This window comes from Pinus tabuliformis, chromosome 2_2 (genome assembly GCF_031772625.1).
Source record: "Pinus tabuliformis cultivar Carrire ecotype Pingquan chromosome 2_2, CPIR1, whole genome shotgun sequence".
Lineage (NCBI taxonomy): Eukaryota > Viridiplantae > Streptophyta > Pinopsida > Pinales > Pinaceae > Pinus > Pinus tabuliformis.
In genome coordinates, this window is record NC_142300.1 from 940,572,446 (window position 1) to 940,579,977 (window position 7,532).

Here is a 7,532-nt window from a genome sequence, read left to right on the forward strand (position 1 = left end):
TGTTAATCCCTCTTGTAAATAAATTGTCATGAATTGTAATTCATGTAAATAATATATGAAAATTATGTTCCAATGGTTTTCTTTGGTTAAATCACATCCTTAGTTTTTGTGGGTTATCTTAAACCATTACAATTCAAAGGTGGTTCATAATTTTCATGAATTCAAGTGGTTTCAAAAAAATCCAATAAACCATGGTTTCAAGTAGTTTTCAATAATTTGCATGGTTTCAAGTGGTTTTCAATAATTTGTATGGCTTCAAGTGGTTTTCTTTAGTTGTTGTTATATCTCATTTTTTAACTATATGGTATTAATTTCAATGTTTATTGCATCTTAGTTTTATTCTTTCATTATTCATTTGTTTTTGTTTTTTAATCACATTTCTTAATACATACAATATGGAGCAACTAATATGAGAAGTGAGACAATTTGAATTACTTGTATTTGCACGAACTTCTTGTTCTCTCAATTACTGATGTCTTTTTCTCATCCTTTTATAGCTTTGCCTCATATTTCCTCCGTGGATAGCAATTTCTTTCCTTTTCTAGAACCAAGTCTCCAATTTCCCATGTTGGTTGTGAATCTTTGTGTAATTTCCATACTCTGATATTTCTCTATGAAAGAATGTTTGTTATTTTTTTGGACAATCAAATTTAGAAAGTAAACATGATCGAGCTCTTGATCCATATGATTCACCATTAATACCATTACTAAAAGTTGGTAAGAGCACTGACAAGTTACCATTTTAATGGCTCGATCGATCCTTTTAGCTTAATCGAGTCGTTGATTAACCACGTTTGTCGCTCGTTCGAGGGTTACTTTAATGCTCGATCAAGCAATTTGAATTTTGAATTTAAGCACTTGATCAAGCTCTTGAAGTCCTAAAAAATACAGTTTCAGGGCCTATTATGCAAATTTCTCTACACACACATTTTGTACCCTATCAGATATAGGGTAGAAATTGTCCTTAAGTGATGGAGTTGATAACATTGGATTCGTGAAATAATATTCTATTTAATGTCATATGACTTCGACATTTTCGAATTCATATGATATTTTTTGTCTAATTTCTTTGAAACATAACACTTGAAATTTTTTTGGACAATGTCAAAGGGACTAAATAAAAAATCAATAACATCAAATGTACACAACAACAAAAAATTCAAAAGACACCACTAGCTTCCTTTACGAGTCCCCTTCAAAAGGGTACTCTAGACTTTTCAATTTATTTAAAGAGTTGAAAAAATCTTACGTGAACACATATCTCCAAAATGAAATTGAAGTATTACTTTGCCGACTTCGAAAAATAATAACAAATATAATTTTGTATAAAAAAATATTTTTTTAATATGAAAAAATTAGTTCTCTCTATGTAGATCATGCTCATATATATATATATATATATATATATATATATATATATATATATATATATATATATATATATATATTAAATTACACATTTTAGACTCAGTTATGTTATGTGAACAGATGCATACCTCTTAAGTTTTGTGAAAATTTGCAAGGACATATATTGCATTTAATGGAAAATTGAGAGATTATACAACACTAAATTTTTTTCCAAAAAATATCATTAGGACAACAACATAATTCTCCACATATTGTCTTTTTACTCCGAATCAAAATTCATAATTCTTATATGAATTTTGAGGCGTGAAATTCGATAAAAGATGAAAAACTTGAAATTTCATCGCCACATTTTGCCCAAAAGTGTAACCCATCTTCATGCTTTCACCCATTATGTAAACCATGAGATTCAGAGTTCAAATCTTCATGCTAGGTCAAGCCAATAAAAACAAATATTAAGATAATAATTCAATGTGAATAGGATGGTATATAATTATGTTTTGATAGTTTATCAAAATGAACAATGTTTCCAAATACAATATTGATATGTTTCAACCAAAAATATAGCACAATGAAAAATTATTTAGAGCAATTAATTCCATTGATTTCAACAATGATATAATACATTAAATTTTAGTTATGATAAAATAAAAAATAATTTAGAATAAATTAAGTAGTCTTATTGATTTTAATAACAATAAAATACAAAACAACATAATGTATTGATTTTAGTAATAAGACAATGAAAATGATTCAATGCATTGATATTGAAATAATAATGAGAAAAATGTTTGAGTGCATTGATTTCATCATAATCACCAAGACACTACAAATTATCAAGTAAAGTAAAATGACTTTAATAATAACACATTGCAAATAAATTTCAAAATACATACTCTAGGTTGAAGTTATATACTTTGTTTGATTAGATGTGGTTTATCAGTACTAGGATTTGATTATTAACCTCATTACATATATATATATATATATATATATATATATATATATATATATATAATTGGATTTTATGTTAAAAACATTACTTGGCTTTGCCGCAATATAACAATAGTACAAAAATGATAATTTAGTTTAGCAATACATTCTTATGCTCTAGCCTAAAGACTATTTGAATCTTACAAAAGAAATTTATTATCCTAAAGTATTAATATATATATATATATATATATCCATGAAATAAAACCCAAAATTCAACAAAATTTTACCCCCATTGGTACTAAGTATGCAATTAATGATGAGGAGCACTAACATTTTAGTTAGGAACTATTACATGATTAAAACTCACAGAATAACCAGAGAAAAGGGAACTACTCTATCTTGTTTTATATTTTGTCGAAGTACCCAAATTTGGGTTTGGAGATCATCAATTTCATCCTTAGCCTATTTAAGATGTGCACTTCAATCCACGAGTATCTCCTAGTTGAATATAGGTGTATCACTAGTTAAAGGTAAGTAAGATAAGGATAACCACGAGGGTTAGCTCAATTGGTCGAATCCTCATTGTTAAAGCACCATTGATATTGAGATGTAATGAGTTCAATTCTCTCGGCACTCTCGAGGTCAAGCTCTACGGTTGAGACATAAAGAAGTGATCCTTCAAGTGGATCTACCTGGTACAAATATTTTGTGGATGTAGCATTCACTGATCTCCAAGGCACGTGAACCACATTGAAAAAAAAAGTGAAAGGAGCATCAAATTTTTACACATGTTTCCCTTATCTCAATTCCTTTCTAAGCTTTGCTTCACATCAAAATTTCCAAAGTAGGGGAAATTTTTGTTAGTATGCATATATGTTAACTTCCCCATTAGTAGTCCAATGTTAGCAAAAAATGGTTCAAGAAGACTACCACTAATCCAATTCCTTTCAAAATCTCCAAACACAAGATAATTTATGATCGAAGAAAGTTTACCCTCAGTTCTTGCGGTGGTATAAACATTCAATGATAGATCAAAACTATCATGTAAAGAGACATTATCCACACCAACCCAAATGCCAATAGAATCCAATAGGTAGAGATGTCTCACCCATTCCTTAACCAATAATTTCACCGTTGAATCCACACCATACTCTATGATTATAGAGTGAATCATAACCTAAGTTATAATTTCCTCCCAAGGTGATCAAACAATTTCCCATGAATTAACATATTTAGCAATGGAGGATTTAGGTGTAAAATAACACTATGTAATGCCAAATCTCCCCATGGAAGGTGAAATCAACCCAAATGGGTTCCTTCACCACCCCCAGTGGAATTGGAGGCATGTGGCTTACTTGCCTTCCAGTGCCACCATCAATCAAAACTAATTGAGCAATCTTATGAATTAAATCCAGTTGTACCATATTAGGCTTGCTAAAAACCTACCTCCAACATGTTGGATAATATGTGTGTGATCCTATACATACTAAATAGAGTACAACACCAACTCTCCTCCATGTGCTTATTAACATGAGACAAATGTGTCCATCCCTCCCAAGTGTATTGAAATGTAGAGCTAAGGGATTGGGTAATGCCCCACCCTTTCATTGATTAAGAGGGTGTCGGGTTTCATTACAGTGCCTTTATTCACAAGGAGGTTAGCTTCTTTGTTATTGTTTCTTAAGGCGTGAGATATTGTGTGGTCCCTAAATATTTGATAAGAAAGAATATATTCTTTTGAAGGTGATTTGTAATTTTAAATCCATAGAAGAAGAATTGGTATAAAGATGGTGAATTAAGTTTCAAGAATCTCCTACTATTATTATTCTACTCAAATTTAAATGGAATACATGAAAGGTATTAGTGACCAAAAAAAATCGAAACATAGAATACTAGACTTCTTATATTGGCTAAATTGGTAGGGTCCTTTTTTATTAAAATTGTGAAAATATATTTTCAAATGATATAAAATTATTAAGATGATTAAAATGTTTTCTCAACTAATATGGGATGAATTCGAGGGTTTTATAGTAAGTATTTTGGTTTGATAAGAAAGAACACAAAGTTTAAAGTTAATAAGTGTTTATCAATAACTAACTTGGAAATGTAGTTGTGAGAAGTGTTAACCATACCTTTGAAAGAAAGATTCAGAAATTTGGACTATATAATATTTGCTATAGAAGTAAAGAAATTAATGGCTTCACATTTATCCTTAGAAAATATGAATAATCGTTTAACTTTGGTTTGTAGAGTTTAAATAAAGTTTTGTCCCTTTTGGCCAAAATCTTAAAAATCTTAGAAATATGATATGTTGTACCTTGCATGTATATAACATAACAAATTTAAGGTTACGGATGGGGAACAAAAGAATTTGTTTTAGATTTAAACTGGTTGGTTAAGCAAAAAGTCATGTATAATTAAAAGACATAATTAAAAACTGAATAACCATCGACCACAAAGACTTTTGTGAGTGGAATATCTGAGGAGCGGGGATTTGGATTCTTCAATTGGAGAGTTTTTAAAATGACAAATGTTTCAGCCCCGTGAGAGAGAGCATGAAAAAATCGTTCATCTAAGTCTTTTTCCTATAAACTTGAGTAAAGATACTAGTGGATAGATTGGAAATAATAACATGAAAAAAAATAAGAGAGTTTTTTTTGGATTTCTATAATAAATTAGATTTGCTTAAAATATTTTCTGGCGTAAAATATTTTCTCAACTTATAATGTCTGCAAAATGTTCAAAATGTTTGTATGTAAAGAGATTTGATCCTTATTAATCCATGATAAATCCATATTTAAATTTAGGAAGAAAATGTAAAGGAATTTGATCCTCATCAATCCATGATAAATGCAGATTTAAGATAAAATTATACTGGTAGATGTAATTTGAGATTATATCCATTGTAAGATGGAATTATACTGGTAGTTAGTTGTAACTTGAGATTATATCTATTGTAAATAAAAAAAATGGTATTTAAAAAAAATTGATCTTATGGATCCATGATAAATGTAGAGTTTAGATCCATTGTAAATTAAAAAGGTTTGCATGTTAAAAAATGATCTTATCAATCCACGATAAATGTGGAATTTAGATTCATTGTAAATTAAAAAGGTTTGCAGGTAAAAAAAATTGATTGCAGTAAAAAAAAATTGATCTTATCAATCCATGATAAATGTAGAATTTAGATAAATATACGCTTGTAGATATAGCTTGAGTTTATATCCATTGCAAATTTTGGAAATTATATCCATTAAATTTCCAAAACATTCTGGAATTTGCAATAACTAAACTATATTTATTATATAGAAAACTTTTAAAATTTGCCCCCTTCTCTCCTCAGATTATATTTATTATATAGAAAACTTTTAAAATTTGCCCCCTTCTCTCCTCAGATTCTCTTCACCATTAATGGATAGAAAAGAAAAGAATGAAACGATAAGATATATTTATTATTAGAAAAACTTTTAAAATTTGCCATTTGCTCTCCTGAGATTCTCTTCACCATTAATGGATAGTAAAGAAAAGAATGAACAAATAAGTAATGGATCACTCACCATTAATGGATAGTAAAGAAAAGAATGAACAAATAAGTAATGGATCACTCTGTTATTTTAGTATTTAGTAGCTTTGTTTAAGCATCTTTGTCAAAAATACTGGGTAGACTAGCATGAAACAAGCTGGGTGCTGTTTAATAGGGTTGTTGAAGCATCTTTGTCAAAAATAATGGGTGCACTAGTATAAAACAAGCTGGCTGAGTGGACAAAAAGTTGGGTACTGGGTGGAGCAGATCAGTCAACTTTGATCTCAATATTTGGTTCGAATTTCAACATATTTGACATTAAAGTTTCGCTCATTCAATGTCTATACCAAATCAGATGGAATATCTATTTGATTGTCCTTATTGCTTGTCTCATTTGATTTATATACCAAGACAGGTGAAAGTTTCTTTTAATTTTTTTAATATGATAAGTGTAAACTGCATGTTTTGACTTTATATGAAAATTGATGCAATGCTTGTGAATGGGCCAGCAACTCCCTTGAAAGTTCCAACTTTTCAATATAAAGACGATCTGTAACAATTGCTCTCAACCAAAAAGCTTTACAGATAAAAATATTTTGTTTTATTGACCAAAATTTATATAAACCAATACCAAGTTGTCAATATACAATTTCCGTCCGTTCTAGGGTATAAGTCCGTCCGTGAGCTTAAGTGGATTGTAGATTCTTGAAATATTCTAAGATTTACGGGAGGTCAAAAAATTGATCGCAGCTGCAATCGACTTAAAAATGACCGATATAAGCTACCCGGTCAACTTAAACTCTCCTGAACATTCTCAAGGGTGCAATAGTCAAGAATGACATCCTACAAATAAAAAAAATTGTCAAGCCTCCATAATCTTCTTCATTATATTTGCAAGAATGACAGATATATTAACAGACAAGAAGATTTCCAAAGTTGTAAGAGAGAAGAAAAGAAGAATACCGCCAACTCAAATCTCCTTCGTCCATCCCTTTTATCTCCGAATTACGATAGTCGAAATGCGTGTTGTTGAATCGGAGCGCCGCCTCCCACTAAAAATAACTGAAATAACCGGAGCTAAATGTAGCGCAGACTGCACTATGAAGAATATCTTTTCGGCCAAAAAGACGAGGTCGTCAAATCTGGACAGCGGCTTGCGAAAGAGCAGAGCGGAGGAGAGCCGAACAGACCGCCTCAGAACCTCCTTCAACGAATCCATGGGAAGCGGAAGAAGGAAAGCAGGAGGTGTTGAGGTGGGCTAATAACTCGATCGGAGTGACCAAATAAATGAGCACATAGTGACTACATTCTGTCCGCCATCCTATGAGTAGGCGTCTACGTGGGATCTATTTTTGGTATAGATTCCCTTTCCATGTCGACATATTAGCACATACAACGCCCCTCGTCTTTTTCACGCTTCTAGTAGCCTGTAACTGCCACGTCAGGTTTGAATGTTTGGTGAAAGGGGTATTTCCTAGCTTGTCGGTTCGTCACATGTGAATGTTCGGTGGAAATGGGTTTTGGCTGGTTCTGACTTCGTTATGGTGGCAGCAGGGATGGAATTATGATTTCCAGAGAATTATGGTTTTTCTTTTTAATAAATATTTTTTAAGATCTAAATTTAAAAAATTTCACAATTCATAGTTATCTTTCCTAAAATTATATTAAAATCCATCCAAAAATTAATGTGTAATTTTGATATAATATT

General features: G+C 30.7%; 1 long non-coding RNA gene across 1 annotated transcript; it reads right to left on the bottom strand.

Annotated features, from left to right (window-relative positions):
- Positions 1–6,402: 6,402 nt before the first annotated feature.
- LOC149196268 (uncharacterized) lies at positions 6,403–7,184 on the bottom strand. The gene is made up of 2 exons (XR_016254110.1): positions 6,788–7,184; positions 6,403–6,667 (listed from the first exon to the last, which is right to left on the bottom strand). It is a non-coding gene; the product is annotated as an uncharacterized LOC149196268 (long non-coding RNA).
- Between the last annotated feature and the right edge of the window lie 348 nt (positions 7,185–7,532).